The sequence below is a fragment of the Fukomys damarensis genome, unplaced genomic scaffold, assembly GCF_012274545.1.
Source record: "Fukomys damarensis isolate Sample0158 unplaced genomic scaffold, DMR_v1.0_HiC HiC_scaffold_39, whole genome shotgun sequence".
In the NCBI taxonomy this organism is placed as follows: Eukaryota; Metazoa; Chordata; class Mammalia; order Rodentia; family Bathyergidae; genus Fukomys; species Fukomys damarensis.
Window position 1 is genome coordinate 104,039,403 of NW_022900951.1, and position 23,608 is coordinate 104,063,010.

Here is a 23,608-nt window from a genome sequence, read left to right on the forward strand (position 1 = left end):
GTAAAGGGAGGGCAGGGACAAGGGGAAAAATGAGAACCAAGACCTGTCATGTAAAGGTACAAGACCCCAATGATGAATGCAACTGTATTGTATACCTAGATTGTACCAATAAACTCAATAAAAAGAAAAAAAAAGATAATTATTTGTCATTAAAAAGAACTACGGATCTTTGGAGATTTTGTTGACTCTAACATGTGGTAAAGACTTTTTGGAGTATCTTGTAGCTCCAGAAATAGGAATGCACTAAAACATATATTTATAAAGTTCCAGCAAAAAAAAAAAGGTGCAGTGATAACAAACCTGAGAGATATCACAAATGTCCAAATTTGGATAACTGTAAGTAATAAAATGTATAATGTTATTATTGTGTTATAATACTACTACAATACAATAAATATGCCTGAGTTTGGAAGTATAAAACTAAGTAATGGAAAAAGGATGCCTCTTGATTGCAGATAAATTTCAAATTATGCGAACACATAGAGTGCATGAAACAGAAACAGCACTCGAAAATGACAGTAGTAATCATTGAGGTAATGTGTACAAGAGGATCTAAGTATAGAAGAAAAAAAATATGAGGAAGAAGAGAATATTTTCTTGGTCACAATTTATTTATTAAAAAAGATGACGGGGGATGAGAGGAAGCGGAGAGGATAGTGTTGAATAAAGGAATTAGGATGTTTGTGCACATGTGCAAATTCCCAACAAGGAATGTAAACATTGTGTACTGCAAACATGTACTAATCATAAGCAAAATAATTAAATTATAAAGTAGAAACCATTCAGTGCTATGCAAACCCATGTTTCAAATTTCACATCTCCAATAGTAATGCATACTGACATCATATACTATTTGATATTTTGAGAAAGGAGAAATGAATCACCTCTGTGAGAATCACAATACTGCATTATTTCAATGTAGTTGTGGAAAAGTGTCAGAAATCCACAAATTTGGATGCATTCTACAGAGCAATGGATCTATATAATTTAAAAGTATCAGGGAGAGACAAAAGCTGCAAAAATATGAGACTCCTGTTTATTTTCTGGAAAAATGCATTCCAGGAATTTAGTTAAAACCAAATAAATAGTCTTCATACACATAATAATATGATACTGTTTATTACACTAATATACCAATGTCACAATAATTGCGAAGGCTAGGTGCAGGGTTTTAGGGATCTATATTATTTTGTATGCTATTCTAAGTCATCTTTTAACAAAAGTGAGACACCCACCAAACACAATAATAAACATCCAAAAAGAAAGATCACAAGCTTAATAAAAGTTTACAGTTAACTAAATTACACAAAATCCATTAAAAAGCAGGTATTGTATGTTAAAATTAAATGGAAGATTCAGTTAAATGTTGTGTAAAAGAAAGGTTACAATGTAAAGATGAGTGGAAAGAAACAAAAAAATGACATGCTACATGCACATACTTTGAGTGTAAAAATGTGAGCAAAATTATATTAATATCTGAAAATTAGATTTTGGAATGAGAACCATTGTCAGGAAACTGTAGGAATATGTCAGGATGATATAAATTGTCAATTAATAAAAAATATAATGATCCTTATGGAGTATAACTATACCTCCTTATGCCTTGAGTAAAAATTTACAGAAGGGAGAAGTAGATAAATCTTTGTTCATTTCAAAGTCTTCGAGTACTGCCTTTACTGTATGTACTGTAGTTTTGTTGTTTCAGGCCTCAAATTTAAGTATTTAATCCAATTATGTTGATTTTCATAACCAATGAGGGGTAGGAGTCTACTTTCATTTTTATGTATGTAATACCCAAATTTCCAGCACCACTTTTTGACTATTTTCCCTTCTCCGATGTCTCTCCTTAGCACCTGTTTTGAAAATCAGTTGGGAATAGATATATACGTTTATAGGTTTATAGATATATAAACCTATATAACCATAGTTAAATAGGTTAATTTTGTTCTATTTCACTGGATAATTTGGTTATTTTTATACCAATATAATGCTTTTTTGATTACAGGTTTGTATATCTGGAGTAAAGTAATCTAATCCTGGAAATATTTCATCAAAATTAATATTTTATTAAAGAGAAATAAGTTATAAAAGGCCACAGTCATGAGGATGTGGGGATCAGTTGAACCTGTCTTCTGAGTTCTCAGATAATATAAATGTTTACCTCCGCACTGAACCACCAAAACAGGTAAAGATATTATCTGTCTAAAGGGTATATTAATATTAGATTTTAATATCAGCTTTGGAGGTTTGGAACCTATATTTGATAAAAATATATCAATTATATTTCCTAATTTGAATATTATTTAGTATGCATTTTCATTTTTCATTCCTTTCCATGTTTAAACAGAAATTAAAGTCAAGAAAACAAACAATGATTTTTGGATTCTGTTCTAATTTAGACTTGTATGAATTTAGTACTTTTTTTCCATTGAGTTTATTGACACTTTTTAGGTATACAGCACAGTTACATTCATCATTGGGATCTTGCACCTTTACATGACAGGTCTTGGTTCTCATTTTTTGCCCAGACTCCAGCCCTCCCTTCACCCCCTCCACCGTTCCCTATTTACAAAAACTTTGTTTCCATTTTTTCATATTTTTTCTTTTCCCTTATTTCCTTTCCCCTACCCATCCCATACTCTTAAGTGAAATAAATAAGACACACATGTGTAAATACTGAATAGTTTCTCTTGTGTGAAAAACTAAAAGTATAAATATGACCCAAATGGTATAATTGACTGTGAAATAGGGAGAAAAGGGCTAAGCCAGGCGTGGTGGCACATGCCTGTAACCCAGCACTCGGGAGGCTGAGGCTGGAGAATCGCTGTGAGTTCGAGACCAACCTGGGCTACATAGTGAGTTCCAGTTCAGTCTCAACTACATAGTGAAGACCCTGTCTCAAAAAAACAAACAAAAAACAAAACAGAAAAAGAAAGAAAGTGCTAAAGGTGTGAAGGGGAATTTAGTATTGCATTAAAACCCCACTATTGCATTTAATTATTTTAAAATTTGTATTCAATGTATTTTACATTGTTTCCATTGATAAGAGTTTTTAGAAAGTCTAATTTTCAATGTTGTGAACCACAGAAATCTCAATTATTTATTTGTAATTATTTCAGTTTGACCAATATATTGAGGCAAAATTTACATACAAAAATATTTCATTTTTCAATGTACAGTTCATTATTTTGACAAATGTAAGCACTATCCCAATAAAATATGGAATAATTATATTGATCAAAAATTTCCTTTATGCTGCTTTGCTACTTTTTTTTCAATCTTCCAACCGGCTTACTTTGACAACAACTAATCACTGTGTTTATAGAAGTAAATTTTAGGACAAGGGTGTAGCAAACTGATGGTCTAGCATATCAAAAGTCATGAGTTTCCTCTTCATCACCACAAAACCAAACCAAATTGACCCTCTTTCCAAAGAAAATCTACCATGGAAAGTCAAAAGGAAAGAAGCTCTTTTCCTGTGTTCAGACTCAAACAGGAAAATTCTCCCTTCTTGGGTATTGAACATGTTATCTTTAAGAAAGGAATCTCTCTCTCTCTCTCTCTCTCTCTCTCTGAAAGAAATCTCTCTCTCTCTCTCTCTCTCTCTCTCTCTCTCTCTCTCTCTCTCTCCTTTCCTCTATACACATATATCACATATATAATACATTTATATGTATATATATAAATACACATTTTACAAATGTACATATATTACATACATATATACATTGTTAATATATTTTATAGCAAGATGTGATCAAGAATCTGGTGAAGCTAGGCTTGTTGTCACACGCCTGTAATCCAGTCACTCGGGAGGCTGAGGCAGGAGGATCGCTGTGAATTCTAGACCAGCCTGGGCTACACAGTGAGTTCCTGGTCAGTCTCCACTACATAGTGAGACCCTGTCTCAAAAAAACAACAAAACAAAACAAAAGAATCTAGTGAATCCTGCTGTAACATATCATCCAATGGATAAGCAGGCTCATATTAGCATTATTCACTGGATCTAGCACCGTAAAACTTCTGGTTCTTTGCCAAAACCAAAATAACCACAAAGGTAAATATTTTTAATTGAATCAGGGTATCAAGGAAACCACAAGAGCACAATTAAAAGACACTCATTAAAGAAGACTTCCAGAAAATGGCAAAGGCAGTGGATAAGTGTGTTTTAAGGGAAGGGGAGTGTTTTGAGGGGTATTAATAGTGAAATTTTACTGTAAGTTCTCTTTTGTACCTGCTATTATACTCAGGTCCATGTACTTGCAAGGCAGGCCGCCGAACCACTGAGCTAAACCCACGGCCCCATAATATGTGTTTTCAATTGTAATATTAATCATATTTTTTATCATGTCTCATGTCTAGTTAAATATTCTGTTCTTCTTTTTCTCTGGAGAATACTAATCAGTAATACAGATTTTAGTATCAATACTGGTGATGTAGGTAAATCATTTTAGGGATGACTTTTCTATTTTGTTTCGGAGGCTTGTAGAACTTCGTCTCTAAATCTGACTAATGACATTGCTATTTCCAGTACTTAAGGGAAAACTAATAGTTCTAGCAAAGGTTATATGCAAAATAGCACAACTGAATTCCCCTAAACACATATGTAAAAGAAGCAGAGAGCTGGGTGAATCTTTATGTGACACTTTGGAACATCTTTATCTAATAAATACAATGAGATTAGCTACCTGCTTCTAATATTATTGGACAATGTGAGGAAATAAAAAGATAAGATCAGGAATTCATAATTTCACTCCAACACAGATCTGAAAGTATAGATATATGTGCTGAAATAGACTCTTATCTCCTGTAGCTGCAAGGCTGATTGCCAAATATGTAATGCTGAATATCATTCAATAATTGCTGAAATACAGTGCGAATTGAATTCTTGCCTTCATACTATATCTACTGTTATTATTAGGATATTCTTTTGAGTTGGATCCAAAGCATCACCCAAAAGTTCATATGTAGAAATCTTGGTTGGCATTGTAACAGAGCTCAAAGGTAGATAAATAAATCAGGAGACCTCGAATACTCCCAGTGGATTAATCCATTAATAGACTCATAGTTTGAGGGGTTATTAGAAGGTACAGTAACATTAGGAGTTGGAACCCAGATGGAGGAATTAGGTCACTAAGAATAGCAGTGCCTTTGAAAGAAACACTTTGTCCCTAGTTTCTTTTTCTTACCCTCCTTTTTCCTTGCTGCATGAAGTGAGAAGCGTTGCTCTGCCATGAAATCCTATTGCCTTGTGTTCTGCCTACCACAGGCCCTGAGCAAAAGGATCCAAGTGATCGCAGGCACAACAAATATTTCTGGTCCAAAACAAATATTCCTTAAATTTAAATGGTTGCTTTCAAGTGTTTTGTCACTTTGACAAAGTAGAAAGTGTCCCTGAAAGTTTTAGTGGGGATACGTGTTGACACTCTGATGAATCTGGAAACACTGACCTCCCAAATAATGATAAATATTCTTTGCCAGCTGAAGAGTTCTCTCCGGTCCAACAGACACAGTTGTCTTCACATCCAGTGGGGGTGGGATTCACACCCTCAACTCTAATGACCACCTTGTAAGCATTTCCCATACAAGAAAAGGTCGAATCACTTCAGAATCCACTCCCATCACACCTCTTTACTTCTAGACCAATAATAAGACAGAAATTTGGGCCAGCTCTCAAAATTGTGGTAAAAATACAATCCTCAAGTATAGTATACTCAAAACACTTGCTTTTTATAATTTATATAGAAAAATGATTTTAATTTGTATAGCAATGGATATGAGGGACTCAGAATGTATAATAAATGACACGTATTTTTCTAATTCCAATTGCTCTAAGCCTTCAAATTCTATCATTTACATTAAACCAAAGTAGGTGTACAGGATAATGGTGAAATGAGCATCAAGTTAGACCTGTTAAATGTCTTGAAGTGGGCTCACTGAATAAACATTCTACATTTAAAATTATAACTCAGGGAATTGGAAAGTATTTTAGCAGTTTGTCCATTTTGTTAACTGAGACATGGGAAAAAAGGAGGACAACAGTGAGAAAGTTGAAAATTCTGCACCTATTTTGGTTTAATGTGGAGGATTGTATCTAAAGGCTTAGAATGAAGGGAATTAGAGAAAATATTTGGCACTGAAAGAGTCTAGAGAACACATCTTTTTATGATTAGTGTGAAAAATAGAATAGAGTTCTGGCAATTTTTAAAAATTCTGTGATGGTCTACTGATAGTTCAGTCTTTACAGTGGAAATGCAGTCAATGAATTAGGATTGAATCCTGGAATGCCAGAAAACAAGTAGCAACACAAAACTGCCAAGGCTAAGATGGAATTTACTGTGAATTTATAGAATTCTTGATCCATCCTTAGACTATTCCAACCAGCAATTTCTCTGATTAGTGAAATCATTTCACAATAAATGAAGTGTGGCAATAGATTCACACTAATGAAATGTGCTGGCCTCACCATGTTCCCCACCATTTGGAAGCAACTGGTTTAATATAAAAGTGGGGTGACCTCTAGAAGACAATTAGAGCTACAGCTAGTTTGCAGTTTCTTGCAGTTCTGGGACAACTTTCTCCAGAATGTTACTCATAGACTGAATAAGCATCGAATATATGGCTTTTTTTTAACCTACGTTAGCCAGTTTTTATATGTTTAGAAAAATGAAGTGAAATACAAATGGCAAGAATGCAAATATTGTTAATCATTGGCAGGATTTTTTTTTCCGTTTCCTCTTTCTGTAATCTTTCTGCTGGGCTAGAGGTTTAAATCCAAATGATAGAATTCTTCTGTGAGAAAACATATCAATGAGTCCATGGATCTGGAAGTTAAGCCTTCTACCCAAACACTTTGGTCTACTAATGCCTCTGAATCAACAAACCAAGAAGGTCATTACATTGTTTGCTGAGATGCTTAATCTTGACCGTCAAGGAGAAGTTCACCTGGTGATCTGCAATAGAGGTTAAGGAAGAGCATGGCTGAAACACAAGAAACTTCACATCCTCTTACTATTGTACACTTTGAGTAAAGTCAATTGAAAAGTAAAGCAGTATAGTCCAGGTAAGACTACTAAAGCGTCAGATACTTCAGGAATGAAGTCGTGGGTCATGTGCTCAGGGAAATAACCATTACCTGCTGTGTTACTTATTGAAAACAAAAGAAACACAGTATGGCTTAGTGAAAGAATGAAGATATAATTATAAGCTATATGTATCTTGTTTCATTTCTTATTTCTTTATCCTAGATGTGTTTATCATAGTATTAAGTATGGTAAACTTTAGTTTATAATATAAGAGCTTCATAATATCAAGAAAAATCAATTTCACTTGAACATTTTGCCTCCTCATTTGGCAGAGATGGTATACTTTGCCTTTTCTTTAGGGTAGCTATATCATGTGATAATTCCAGGGTGTTTGTTTATTTATTTGGGTATTAAAGATAGTTTAAGGAGATCTTTGTGAGTGCCAAACTGACCTGACATAGTCTTAAAATCGTTAACTTGATATGAACTTGGCAGGACAACTAAGTGCCCTGCCATTTGGTCATAAACTATGTTAGGTTTCTCTGAGAAGGTGTTTTTGGATGAGATTAATATGTGAATTGAGAGGCTAAATAAAGCAAGTTGTCCTCCCTAAATTGTGCTGAGCTCATCCCAACACCTGGACCTGAGCAAAATGAAATGGCTGAGTGAGGAGGAGCAGCTCCTACCTAACTGAGGTGGAACATCAGCATTTTCCTGTGTTCACACTCTGAACAGAAATTTGTCTTTCTAGATTTCTTTGAAGGAAATAGAAATTGAACTCAGAGCCTTTGCACTGAGCAATAACTCAATCGTACCTTTTTAAAACTATGAGACAAGTACTCACTAAGTTACTAAGTGGTTTAGGCTGGGCTTCAACTGGTGATCCTCCTGCCTTAATGTCCCAAAGTCCTGGGATGATAGGCATGCACCAACACACCTGGTTTATTCTATAATTTGTAGTATCACATTTCCTGTTACTCATGACTTTTTACTTGCTCTTTATTCTGTGTTTGAAGAAGACAGCATAAATTATATTTCATATCTGATTTCCCCAATTTGATTTTGTTTTTGTTTTGTTATGTTTTGTTTTTTTGGTACCAGGGATCGAACTCGGATCCTTGTGCTTGCAAGGCAGGCCGCAGAACCACTGAGCTAAATCCCCGGGCCCTTTACTTGCTCTTTACACCATAGGCTCGCTTTGTCTTCATTTTGGTGACTACGGATCTTGGAAATCTAAGAGTCCATAATCATGACAGGCAAATATATATATCTTGTTCTTTTTTTTTTCTCCCCTGGAACCAGGGATCGAATTCTGATCCTTGCACTTGGGAGGGAGGCAGCAGAGCCACTGAGATAAATCCCTGGCCCATCTGGCTCTTATTTCTTCATGGAACCCCACTGAATACCTCTATGTTTGTAGAATTAATCCTAGAGAAAATAAAAAAATGAATTATTTTTTCATAAATTCTAGTTCCAATTATTTTTGAGGATGACCTCTTTTGAGTGTTAAATTACCAACATCATTTTCTTACACTATGTGCAAAAAGAGAAAAGTTTTCCAGCAAAAAGTGCTCTCAGGGAAAATATTGAAAATTCTAACTGGAGGAATTTGACTCAGAATACATAGAAATAGTCTGAGCCAAAATAGTACAATCAATGCACTGAAATCACCTGGTATAAAAAGGAATAGGATAAATAGAGTTCAGCATGCATGATTGGGCTACAAACCTGTATTTGGAGATCATGGATGTATGTAGGACATTAGAATAGATTAAAACTTTTAAGGATGTGTTAAGTAAATACTAGGCTACTCTAGGCCAATATTTAAGAATTTTAAATAGTAGAACCTAAAACAAACAAACCAAAAGGAACGAGAAAATGATTCACAGAGCTAAGAGGAGGACAGTTATGTCATGGAGGCAATGAAACAAAAAATGCATAAAAATTATGCTTTCAATAACTTCAAATGTTACCTTAAAGAAAGATGAGTTCTATGAATTGTATATTGGCATTAGTTATATAGAGAATACTTGTGGTCTCTTCGAGCAGCTGGCTGCAAAGTTAGACCCCAGTGTACTGAGGTATGCTTGGTAAAATGCATTTAGTTTTAGAAGTTGGTGATGGAGGGAGAGGATAGGTTAAGTAGAAAAACGGGATAAAATATTTTATTGTCTTGGCTTTATTCATGATCAGGAATATGCAATAGACCCTCAAAATTTGCGGGGATTAATTCCTAGAGTCAACTATGAATTGTGAAAAACCTCCAATTTTATTTTTATTTTATTTTATTATTATTATTTTTTTTTTTTTTTGAGTATCGGGGATTGAACTCGGGTCCTTTCTCTTGCAAGGCAGGCCACTGAACCACTGAGCTAAATCCCCGGCCCCAAACCTCCAATTTTAGACATAGAAAATGCCAATAAATGCCTCTTTTTAAAGTTTAAACCCTAAATGTGCTATGACTTCTGCGGTTATATAATCTAACTCAATAAAACTCTATATTTATAAAGACTTAAAAGGTTCAGGACATTTTGGCAGCAACTTAGGGAATTTTAGGGCTTTAAGAAGAGCAAGACCTAGAACACTCAAGAACACACTGTATGGCAACAACCTCTTATGATGTGGGAAGGCCACTACATGTGCTGGAGGGCAGCAACCAAACAGCAGCAAGGAGAACTGCATAATCATCTGTGATTGAGTACTTGCAAACCTCCTGCCTCCGCCCCTCCCCCCAAAAAAACAGGATATTTGAAGTTTCCACGAGATTGCTGGAATTTCTGAGAATAATTATTACTTAAATTCTAAGGAAAAATCCACAAATAGTTGACTGAGGCTGCAATCTCTGAACCATGATTTCACAGAGGTATACTGTGTAAGTCTCGTAACTCTTGATAGCAGATGCATTACAAGGTTTGTGGTAAAAGATAAAGATAATGCATGGGAAAACTCCTTTGACTCAGAACGCTGAAGGACACTAATTAAGGACTGGAAATTGTGATTCTGTTCGCACAGTTAAGGAAGAGAATTGAGATCTGACAGAGGCTTATACCTTTCACATGAATGAGGTCATCAAGGGAATCAAATTATGAAACTATTTTAGTGAATTCTCAATCCAGTGAAAAAATATTATTCAAGTGATTAAACATGGTAATGAATTTGAATAGGCACTAGAAGATCTTATGCAAACATTATTCCGAGAAAAAATGGAAGTCTATATAAATGTTGTCATATTTATAAATTTGGCAAATGCTTTAGAGTTACTATCCAATTGACCTTTGTTCTCTGTTGCTCTTTATGTGAGAGATAATATTCTGCAATGTTACTCAAGAATGGGGATATTCTTTTGATACAGTCTTCAATATTTTCTGCAGTCACGCATTTTAACATTTTCATTATGGAGAGTGAATTATAATTATCTATGTGATTGTTTTCTTCATTCTATTTTGAGCTATTTAGAATTTGAAACCTTGTTCAATTAATGTTTAGCTACCCAACAGCACAGAAACCACTCCCAGCTGGATGGGAGTTTTTATTTAGTGAGTGAATAAGTATATAAATAAGTGAATGACAGAGAAGAAGCTTTCCTCAATTGAAATAACAGAAAATCCTTGTACACGTTCAATATATAAATTTTATTAAATATGACGATACAGAAGTGAAAATTTAACTCTGTATCAGAACACAGTTGCTTTCCTAAACCAAAAATACACATGTAAGAAATTTTTTGGGTGGTATGGATATCAACCAAATAAATAAATGACTAAAATTCTACTTCTAATAAGATGCCTTTATATAAAATATTAAATTAGGCTAAATGTACCCCATATTATCAAAATGCAAATGCACCATTGGTACATTGAACTCTAAATGAATGTAAGATTGTATTTAAAAGTATGATTGGGCCTGGGATTTAGCTCAGTGGTGCCCCAACTGTATTGTAAGCACAAGGTCCTGCGTTTGATCCCCAGTACCAAAAATAAATAAAACAAAAAAAATATGATCACTATGAATCAGTAAATAAACTGTATTTTGTATAATTATTATATTTTTATTTGCATTCTAGTTTTGTTTTCATTTATTACATAGAAGCATATTTTTCAATAAATTTTAGATATCTTATAATCTAGCAGAAAGGAAAGAACAAATTTCAAAAATAAGCCAAAAATTCTTAGAATTTACAACAATCTAGAAATACACATGATTGGAAAAAAGCCACAATCAAAGCAAGAAAACTCAGCTGCTACTTCTTTCTTGTAGCACATCTTCAAACTAAGGCCATTTTCCAATTCCTGTCTGAAAACTTTGATATTTGACATTCACACTGGACATAGGTATCTGATTTACTTGGCTATCCCACCCTCCTTTTATAACTTAGGATAAGCATACTCTAACAATTTTCTTTTTCCTGACCCTGCTCAGTCTAATTGTAATTGAATTCACCAAACTAAATTCTGCTGCCTCAGCTGCAGCCTACTCATGGAAATCTGCCACCTATAAAAAATGTTACATTGCATTAAGATGCACAAACGTGATTCTATCCTCTCTCAAAATAGAGTTGCTGGTGTAGAACATCATTAAGTGCATCTTAATAATAATTTATTATTCTTAACTATCTTTTATAGATAGTCTGAGAAGTGACTTGGCATATTGCTTTAGTAACAAACACATAATGCAGAAGTGGAACTAACTCATTTAACTAGAATAAGAATAACAGCAGTGAGATCAAGTAGGTAATGAGGTCTATTTAATGGCTTTCCTCAAAGTAAAATATGTGTGTAGTGATTAAAGTACAGAGAAGAAAAGGAGGACACATTATTTTTCAGTTATTCATGTACTATGTCTTTGATCAAGAGCACAGAAGTTATAAGGACATGTTATAATAAATCAAAGATAAATTTTTTCCTCTGATTTAAATAGGTAAAAATATTCTCATATATGGGTGATTTGTATTCATTGTCTACTCTTCTAGATTGTTTAATCTACATTTTGAAAATGCTATCATGGAAAAAAGAATTTAGACTAATAAGTGTAATATTATGAATTCTGCTCTTTAAATTATCCATTGTATTAACTCTTTTAATATTTTAGAAAGTATTCACAAAGGAAATTACACAATGCAATATCCTTTATTTGTGAATTTCCTAGCCAAATAACTTGAGAAGTCATTTTACAAAGCTTTTCTACCAAATTTTCTAATGCATTTAGTATGAAAGGTGTATATTTCTCTCAGCCATAGCTAAAAAATATTGGATTATGCCAGAAAACGAATGATGATAATTTATGGTGCATGAGAACTACTATAATGCTCAGAGGTTTTTTGGCATCATTGTTATGAAAATATACATAAAAATTATTTTCTGCATCTATATTCAAGAAAGTGGCCCAGTTGCTCTTTAGAAATCATCTTTGCACATGACCCTACTGAATATTTCACTATTGAATATCTGCCACTTGAAGATAGCTTAAAGGAAGTAAATAAGCTATTGTTAAAATGTCATTCAATAGAATCACCTGAATATTATAACTTTGCTTGTAACAGAAATGATCTCTCAGACACGAGGTATAAGAAATATAAATATATTTTATTAATTTATGAAATTTTTATAAAATATATTTAAACTGTGTTTGTAAATCATGGTGATAAATAAATAAAACACATACACATGAATGTATTCACTACAAAAGCTCGTGGTCCAAAAGAAACTAACATACATACACATTTTTATTATAATGTTAAAGTGAGGTAGTAAATACAAAAGGCAATATTTCACCTGGCTGAAAAATTATAAATAGTTTACCACATGTATTGAGAATGAGGGGGTCTCATGCCCTGATATATGGATGAAAGTACAATGCTGATATGAACAATATCAGAGTTTATGACATTTAGGGCAAAATTAATAAGATGGCTATAGGAGATACTGTTGAACTTTAGGATCCTATCATGAAAGGTTTTCTTGACATGTTAACAGAGACAGAGATATCCTGTTGTAAGTGTGGAATAAATGCACCATTTAAGCACTATTAATCGTAACTAAATCAAAAGCTACTTAGAATAGATTGGAGAGAGTGGAGTGCGGTAAAATTAGAGATAAAATGACAGAGTAGTATTCTACATTATATGTTGAAAACTAGTTATAAATGTGTAGCAGTGGAGTTGAAAGAAAGTCATTAACACAAGAAATATGAAAAAGTGTGCAATTAGATTTCCAGATAAATTACTACCTAAAAATATAGCATGCAACTCTTCCTGAATTAGATCCATTGAACAAAGAAGATCTAAATTCTGAATTTTCTGATTAAGCAGTAGAGAATAATCTACCTGTGTAATGGTTTCCTATTGCTGATTTAATAAGTGACCGAATTATTAGGATACAAATTTATTATCTTATACTTCTGGAGGTCAGAGGTTCAAGATGGATGGGATGAGTTTATAATCAAAGACTGCGTTTTGGTGGGGTCCTTTAGGGTAAAATTGCTCTTTAGATTCTACAATATCTGTGTGTTTCTGTATCTTGAGCCCATAACTTCAATCTTCACTTCTGTTGTCACATATTTTTCTCACTTTTTGTTTCTGTCATCAAATCATTTGCCCTAATGGTTACACTCTTGAATCTCTCTTATAAAGTTCCCTGTGAATATATGGGGCCCCTATGTAATGCAGGAAAATCTTCCTATCTCAAGATTCTTAATTATATAATTCAAAGTCCTTCTTATCAGGGAAAGCAACATATTCAAAGGTTCCAGGGATTAGTAAGTAGACTTCATTGAGAAGAAATGTATGGTAATTTGTCATTAGTTTAAAGTAGTTATGATTAGATAATGAAGATAAGATCAAGCAATTTTTTTAAATGAGGCATAACTGGAAACTCTCCTTACTGAGAAAATTACTGAATCCAGGCAAATGAGGCAGAAGTATTCTGACATAATCTTTTTTGCATACATTAATTTTGAAGAGTAGTAGGAGAAGGTGAAGGAAGGCCAGGGTCAGATATCTTTCCAATAGAGACTATTTTCAGCAATAAGTTAAATCATCACGACATTTAAAAACAACAGCAGTAAATATTTCTAGGAAAAAGAAATCTACAGTGAAGTGAAGGATGAGTTTGCTCAGGGCTTGTTACTGATATGGTGGATATCTGTGGCAAACATGAAGCCAGACACTGCCGTTCTGTGCTTTATGAGATTGAATGAAAAATAAAGAGGAATTTAAAGGGAGGCAAAAAAGAAAGAAATGGAAGGAAGGAAGGAAGGAAGGAAAAATAAAGAAGAGAGGAAGAAAAGAGAATAGAAAGAAAGGAAGGGAATTTAACTACTTTTACGATGAAGGCAAACAGTAAAAAGTTAATGTGCTGAGATGAAGCTTTCCGCTGGGAATGACTGATGACATGTCAGTTCTCTTCCCTCCCCTATCCCACATTTTACTCAGGTTTCTCAACCCCCGAGTTGATGGTGTACTGTGACATCAATCAGACTCTTCCCCAAGTCCAAGAGAATTGAAACAGGTCAAGGCTACACCTGAGGGCAACCAAGGAGAAGAAATTCACATTGCCTTTGTGTGAATACCAGAGTTGTATTCACTATCGTAGTTCCTGTAAAAATAATTTGTCATACACAACAAGCAACAAAATAAAGTCTATATTTAAGCTAGAGAACATAATGAGTAGTTTTTCTATAATAAAAAACTAATATTTTAAATATCCTCCGCACAGTTATTTCTATTTCTTTCTGGTTTTTCAAAAATGATTTCCTTCTTATTGAAGCAATCTTCTTTCCTTTGATCTACCGTATTTCATGACAACCATGTGGTTGTCAGGATATCTTCATATTATTTCATGACACTGCCTACCTTGATCCTGAAAAAGTAGTGTAAATATGCACTGAGACCAAGAAAGCAAGGTCCATTGCATGCTTCTTCCAAAGTGTAAACAAGAAAGACAGAGAGAAAAGCTTTAGTAGTGAAAGTCCTACATTTTAATTTGGTAGTTGATTAAGTCAGTCTACAGAGAATAAGAAAGTAGTTAATACAGCATTAATCAGAGATGAGGAGAAAAGGGGACAAGGAATAAGAGGAAGAGAGAGCACAAAACCAGATTATTGTCTGAGAACAGAGTTAATGTAGGAAAGGTGAATCAATAAATGGAGAGAAAACTGAGACTCTGAATTATACAGTTTGTCTTCTTCCCTCTTTTTCTCTCCCTTTCTTCCTTTTTTTCTCTTTTTCTGTCTTTCTATGAGAGTTAAGCTTAATTGTCAACTGGATTGGTTAGAGAAGCAACCTTTTCTCCTTTAACTTCCAAGTATGATTTATTTCATTCCAGCAATGTGAAAGCAGACCAATACATTTCCTTTTTCATTTTCTTGGATATTCCTTCACTTATAATCAATATTTTAATTATCATGTAACTTAATGCATCGATTCTCATTTTTTCACATTTCTTTCTATAGACCTAACATATCCTATCTAATGTATATCTTTATGCATTTGTTGTATTCCAATTTCCTTGTTCCTCTTTTTTTTTTAATGATGTGTGCAGTTTCAAGTTGGGATTTAGCTTTTCTCCTAAGTTTTTCCTCTACATAAATCATGATTAATCCCAGACTAATAAATGTAATCTGCATTATATGTCAATTAAGTATGTGAATTCAGAACCATTTGTCAATTTACTGTCTCATTCACTACACATGAAAGAATGAAATGTGATGTAAATTCCAAAAATGACTGCAAAACTTATGCAATACATTATAAAACATAGAAAACACTGTTGAACCACAAAATAATTACACTATTAGACCAGAAAATGAGCAGGAAAAGAGATTTATGAATTAAGGCTGTGTGAAGAATATGGCCCATTGTATGGGTCAAAGTCTTGACAGTATCCTGAATATCACAGAAAGGGCTTTGTCTAAGAGCAAGACTCCTTGGGCTTTGAAGACTTTTACATATTGAAATCTACAAAACATTTTTTAAATCAAATAAAGGCTTAAATAAATAGAAAATCATTATTTGTTTATAGATTGGAAGAATACATTTTATCAACATGGTGTTACTCACCAAACTCATTGACAGATTGAATGGAATCCGGATCCAAAGTCCAACTTCTATTAGTTTTCAGAAATGAGAAAAGATGCTGAAATTTAAAAAAAAATAAATTTGCAAAGTTCCCCAAATAGCCAAAACTTGTTGAAAATAAGAACAAACATAAGACATTTCCTAGTATTGACTTCAGAATTTACTACATAGCTAAGTAATTAAAAAGCAGGGTATTAACATAAAGTGACAAGAAGTTTCCATGAAGTGGAACTGAGGATCTAAAAACAAAATCAAGTATCTGTGGTAAATTTTCTTTGAACAACGGTGTTGAGACTGTTCAAAAGAGAAAGGTCACTCTTTTCAACCATCATGCCGAAACAGCTGAGAATCACCTGCAAAACAATGAATATGAATCCTTAAATCACACTATGTATAAAAGTAATCCAAAAAGTGTGGATTCCAAAAATTAATAGGTGCCCTATAAAACCCATAGAAGAAATACAGTAGTAAATATTCATGACTTTTGATTATGCAATCATTTATCAATTAAATGGAAAACAATTCTAAAATATATTTTTAATCTTACTAAACTTTAAGAGCTCATCCTACAAAGAAGTACAAGATCAAGGATACAAAAATACAACTTACACATGGGAGGAAATACTAGCTAATCATATATCTAATAAAAGTCTCATTCTAGGGTACATTTTCCACCATCATTACCACTCAAAAAAAAAGGAATAACCTAGTTTTTTTTAAATTATTTTTAATAGAAAGGAAAACAGCCCAAAAGGATTGAGGAGGCATTTCTCCAATCAAGGTATACAAATGGTTGTCAAACACTCTAAAGCACAATTAAATATTACTTCACACCCTCCATAAAGGCTAAAAATGATTAAAATAACATAAAAACTAATATTCACTGACAAGTATGTAGAGGAATTGGAACCCATATGCATTATTCTTGAGAACACAAAATGAAACATATGTTGTCGAAAGACACTTGATAGTTATTTAAACAGCTAAACAAAAGCATAGTCATAATCTATTGGATATGAAAATTAAATATAGCCATATAATCGATCAACTCCAATACTAGCTACATAACCAATAGAATAGAAAATAAATGTCCCTACAAATTCTTATACATGAATCCTCATAGCAGCGTTATTCTCAATAGCCAAAAAATAGAAGGAACCCAGATGTTCATCAAATTGAGAATGGATAATAAAAATGTGGAATATACATTCAGCAAATATTAATCATCCATAAATGAACAAAATATTTCCATATGCCATAACATGCATGAACCAGGAAAATAATGTGCTATATGAAACTTTCCAGGTATAAACATATTTTCCTTCTATTGATATGAAATGTGACTGGATAATTTTTTAAGTGACTACACTACTATTGTTACTGAGACTGAACAGGTTTTATTTTTTATGTGCCCTATGAATTTACCAGAAATGTTAAATATCTGAAGTTTGGTTCTGCAGTGCTCCTCATGCAACAATTCCAGAAGTCAGCCGAATGTGTACATTTTATATTCAATATAAAATTCATATTGCATTTGTTTCATTCCTGCTGTTTTCATATCATCTTATTTGCTTTAATCCATAGTGACATTTATATAACCAAGTATAACTAGTAATATTTCTTCACTTATTATGGAAGATTTGCTTTGCTGAAGATAATACAGTACTTATCTGATAGGGGATGGATCATTGAGGTTAGTGATGTTTCAAGAGCCCACAGTCTGATCCTGTAGGAGGCACTAAGAGAATAATGTATTTACTCTACTGACTCAAAGCCAAAGGATGACCCTTCAAACGCCCCTCAGTGACACTGGAGTAGTTCACTGTGTTCAAGGTAACCGTAATTTTTACACAGTGCTTCTGAAGTTTACATTTGTGGCTCCTGGGCAGAAGATCATCTTCTTGTCACAAGCTATTTGTGCAACAGATCTGTCTATGATGTGTAATGTTATGCATGTGACTCTCACCATACCAGAATTTCCTGGGAAGCTGACATCTGTGAAGACTGAAAACAGCAACATCCCTATGAGTCTGCTGCATGACAATGGGATCAAAATAGAAATAACAAATGGCTTGAGATTACACTTTAGCAAAACTCTTCGCAAAGTCAAATTCTCTGAGAAGTGCCTACTCTATCAGTTACACTAATCTTCACTCAAGCTGACCTTTTACTTTGAAGTAGATATGGTATTCATGGTGATCCATCCTGACTGTCACTTCAAGTCACCAATATCTGTAGTTACAGAAGAGCTATGTATCCAAGATGGTCTACAGCCACCAAACAAAGCCAGCTCTCAACCTGGGTACATTTGGAGTGAGAGACTCACACTGACAGCCTATCTTCATAGCTCAGTCTCAGGAGCTGGTGTGGTTTCATATTCCCCTGAATGTGGAACATGGCATAAGTTTGAAGATACTAATTTTATCTGTGAAAATGAAATACATACTCCCCAGAAAGATCTTCCTCCAAGCAAAATATTCAGAGAGAGTGAATTCAGAATGGAAATGAATTGCTACTACAATGCATGGTAGTGCCCAAAGTCTTTCTCCTCCAGTGGCCTCTGTGAAGACAGAAATTTTACAGAGACAATGAGTACCCTATAGTGAGATACCTCTGACAAACAATTTGTATGGAAATTAGAATCCTAAACAGGAATGACCCCAACATCAAACTAGTCTTAGATGACTGCTGGACAACATCCACAATGAACTGAGCTTCTGTCCCTCAGTGACCTACTGTTGTGGATGGCTGTGAATATGAGCTGGACAACTACCAAACCACCTTTCATCCAAATGCCTCCTCCATGACCCATCCTGATTAGTATCAGAGATTTTACATGTAGACCTTTAATCAGAGGCTCAGGTGCTCTCTACCCTGCTCTATTTCCACTGTAATGTTTTAGTCGGCAATCAATCAGCTCTCTCCTGACTCCCCTCTGTATTATGTGACTTGCCCTGCCTCATCTATGTACAGAAGAGCCACAGGGGCCACTGAAGAGGACAAAATGACAGTGGGCTTCTGGAGCCATTCTCCTGTTGTCAGATGAGTCTTCACTTAAAGATACTCTAGATGCCAAAGAGGATGGGATTGCTGGAGATGCTGCTACAAAAGCGGTGGTTGCTGGGGCTGGTGGTAACTCTAGAATTTTTCCATTACCTGTGTAAGAAAAGAACTATGATGTTAAATCACTAATTAAATTTGCAAGTAAAGTTGAAGTAAACCTCTAAAAATACAGTAATAACATGTCTATGTAAAATCTTAATGTGTGGGTAAAATTTACTTTATATAACAGTGGTAAAAGCTGAATTAGTCATCACCTACAAAATATTGTAATGGGTTTGATGGTGACTAAAATTCATCTTAAATGAAATAATCACACATTTTGGGCTCTGCATGCACTTTGAAAGAGCAAAATATGAAGCTATGTAAAAGTAGCTCTACTATATTGTGCTTCATTTTTTTTCATACGTAATTTTATTGAATTGTTTCCCAATTCCGTTGCCTTATGGTTTTAAGAGTCCAAACTCAGAGCCTGTCATCTTGTGTAATGTTGAGAAGAATAGTTTATTGAAAGTTCTGTGTTACTAACCATAGAGCATAATGCTCAGCCTTGAGGATATCCAGGAAATGTGTAGATAATCAGCAATGAAAACATGTTTTTACCCCCTCTCTAGCCTTTCCCACATTATGTGTACTGCTCCTCGAATTCACGAAACAATACAATGTAGAGTAATTTAACAGTATTCAATGTAACCAACAGTTTCTTTTTCTGACTTTCAACTGATTATTTCATACTAAGCAGATTAGGAAGAAAATACTTGATGCCATTAAGCTAAATAAAGTTAATACTATTGTTCACTACATCTGGCTCATGATATGATTTAATTTCCTTTGACATTTGGTATTATAAGACAGGTAACTTCTTGGAGCTAATCAAGCATGAGTACAAATGGCATGTGTAATGTCTAAGCTAATGCTCAAGACTCAAGCCTAGCTTTTTGTCTACAGCAGCAACTGTGAAATATTTTTGCAGGAATTCCTCCATTAGAATATGTTTCTGAGTGACTGAAAGCAACCATCCCTGGAAATTTAAACCACACTACTACCAAGAATGAAGAAATAAATTTTTGTGTGGAAAATCCTAACTTTCCTTGACTAGTTGAGATTAATAGTAACTGAAATGAACTGTTGCTACTGTATGTACATATGTATATTTGTGTGGGCATATGTACATTCACAGAATGGAGACATAGAGAGCCTCCCATATAATGGGGATTATGTTATAGATAAAAGTATATGAATACAATTATGTAAACATAGTTATAACATCTGTGTTATTATTCCCAGTTAATTTCAATACTATTTTCTTTTTCCAGGTCAGATATTCAATTATTTTAGTAGATACTCCTGACAATTTTCAATCTATGCCAGATGTTTCTTATGCTACAAACGGTGCTGCTGTAAACATGGGTGTGCATATGTCACTGTGGTATGATGTTGTAAATTCTTTTGGGAAGATACCTAGAAAGGGAAAAGCTGTGTCAAATAGAAACTCTACTTTCATTAGGGTCTAATGTACTATTATAGTTTATTCACACCAGAGAAACTATTCAGTATTTACATATGTGTTACTATTTATTTCACTTAGGAATATATCCTCAATATATATCCATTTTCCTATGAATGAATCTAATTTCTCATTTTTTATAGCTGAGTAGTCCATTTTATAGACAAACCACATCATCTTTATCCAGTCTCCAACTGATGGGCAAATGGGCTGTTTCCAAGTTTTATCTATTACAAACTGTGCTGCTATAAACATAGGTGCTCATTTATCATTGTGATATGATTCTTTTAATTCTTTTGGAAAGATTCCCAGAAGAGGAATGGCTGGGTTAAATGGAACCTCCAGTCCCAGCTCTTTGAGGAATCTCCATATTGATTTCCATAGTGAGATAATTGACAAGGTGAAATAGGAAGAAAAGGGCTAAAGCCTTAATGAAAATGGGAAGGGTAGGGGAAAGTTAATAAGAGAAAAGAGAAAAAAATATGAGAAAATAAAAAAAATGGAAATAAATGGTTTTAAATGGGGAGGGAAGGAGAGGGTGAAGGGAGGGCAGGGACAAGGGGCAAAATGAGTACCAAGACTTATCATGTAAAGGTACAAGATCCCAATGATGAATGCAACTATCTGTATACCTAAAATGTACCAATAAACTCAATGAGAAAAAAATTAAAAATTAAAAATAAAAGAAAGAAACTACTTTCAGTAGAGTTTAGAGGAATCTCTGTACTGATTTCGAAACAGGCTTTACCAATTTAACCTCTCAGCAACAGTGTAGAAGAGTTCCTTTTTCCACATGCTTTTGCCAGCTTTTGTTATTGGTGATTTCTCAATGAATGCCATTCTTTCTGGAGTGAGATGAGATCTCAATAATATTTTAATTTGTCTCTCAAATGAATAGTAATGTGGAACATTTTTTCATATATTTATTTGCTATTTGCACTTCTTCGTTGGACAAATGTGTATTAATCTCAGGTGCCCAATTTTGGCCTGGGTCTTTAAATTTGGGAGACCGCAGTTTTTAAATTCAATATATGTTCTAGATAGTAGACCTATGTTTCAGAATAGATGGTAAAATTTTTTGTTATTTGGTGAGTTGTCTCTATGCTTCTGATGGTTTCTTTTGCTGTGGTAAGCTTTTTAATATGGAATTTTAATTATTTTTGCTTTCATTTGCCCTCTTCTCCCTCTCCCATTCCTAAATCTATAGATCCTTTTATCATTTGCAAAGAACCTATCTCCTTATTTTGTAATATCTGTATTTTGTTTTGTTTTGTTTGTTTTGGTACCAGGGATCAAACTCAGGACCTCACACTTGCAAGACAAGCAGCAGAACCACTGAGCTAAATCCCTGGCTTAGTTTGTTCATTAAATGATTTATATTCTGATTATTCATGCAATTGTAGTTTAAAATATGTATTGAAATTTATTATACATCAAGTTTTATTATTAATTGTGATTTATTTGATTGTAATATCAAGCAGCTTCCAACATTAAGCAGAAAAATGAGTTATTTTATTCGTGCATGTAAATGATGTGTGTTAGATTTAGCTATGTATCACACACTGGATGGCTTATATAATAGAGATTTACTTTATCACAATCCCAGAGGTTAAATTCTAACAACAAAGGTTTGATTGAGTTCATTTCTTCTAAGGCCACTGTCCTTTTGTCTTCACATAGTGTTCTCCTGTATGTGTTGGTGTCCTAATCTCCTATTCTTATAAGAAACCACTTCTATTGAATTAAACCCCACATTAACATTCTCATTTTAACTCAGTTGCATTTTAAAATCCTATCTTCAAATGTAGTCACATTCTGAAGCACTGAAAGCTAGTATTATAGCGTATCATTTTTAAGGAGACACAATTCAGTTCATAAGAGTGTGTAATAAAGGAAGCAAAAGAGAAAGAAAAAAAAGAAAAAAACAAAATAGAATTAAAATGTTAGGAGTTAATTGTCCTTTCCCATAAAAAAGATTGGAGGTAGAGAGTCAAAGTAAGTTTGTCATTATTATGCACCTCCTTCCTTTTTTTTTTTCTACTAACACCAAAGTCTTTCTTTTATACTTCACTCTTAATTTGGTTGTCAGTTTATTAGCTCCCTTGTTCACATTGTAGACAGAAGGAAAAACACCCTCTAAAACAAAAAGAAGGAAAGATTTCCAACTGTACTCCATTGCAATAACTTTCACTCATGTTTTATTAGCTAAGACTGTACCAATATATTTCCTTTGTGAAGGTGACTGTAATATGAAATATTTTACATTGTGTTTGCCTTGGTCAAAAACATAAGGATTTTGTTAGTGGTAATTTTAGAATAATAAGGATTAGGCAGTCAACTAGAAATATGTTTAAGGCATAAAGACTTGAAAAAAAACATATTATATGATTGAGAAGAATTAATCAATATATACATATCTTCTTTAAATTTTCTTTCTTGATTGAGACACTCAGTCTAAAAATTACAAAGCTTGAGACTTTCACATGTCTGCAACCTTCATCCAGAGTTCTGCCATACCATCAGTAATTGTGTGCACATCCCAGGTAGCAGCTATTTAGACCAGAGTGGTGCAACTGCTTGCAGGTCCCAGCTAGGGCCCTGCCCCAAGCCCAGAGGTGCAGGCACACATGCCCAAGCCATGGCCCCCCTAGAAAAGAGCTGCACAAGTGTGCAGCCTTCATCCAGAGTTCTGTCATATCATCAGTGAGTGCTCACATATCCCAGGGATCAGCTGTGTGGACTACAGTTGTATGGGTGCAGGCGGGTCCCAGTTACGGCCCTGAACCAACCCCAGAGGTGTGGGCACATCTTCCCAAACCACAGACCACCTACAAAAGTGCTTCACAGGTGCACAACCTACATCCAGAGTTCCACCATACCTTTAGTAAGTGTGTGCACATCCCAGGGAGCAGCTCTCTGGACTCCAGTGGTGTGGCTGCAGGG

The 23,608-nt window shown here is 34.1% G+C and overlaps 1 pseudogene; it reads left to right on the forward strand.

The window, feature by feature from the left end:
- LOC104850910 overlaps positions 1-19,262 on the forward strand; it is a 32,374-nt pseudogene extending 13,112 nt beyond the window's left edge.
- The last annotated feature ends 4,346 nt before the right edge of the window (positions 19,263-23,608 follow it).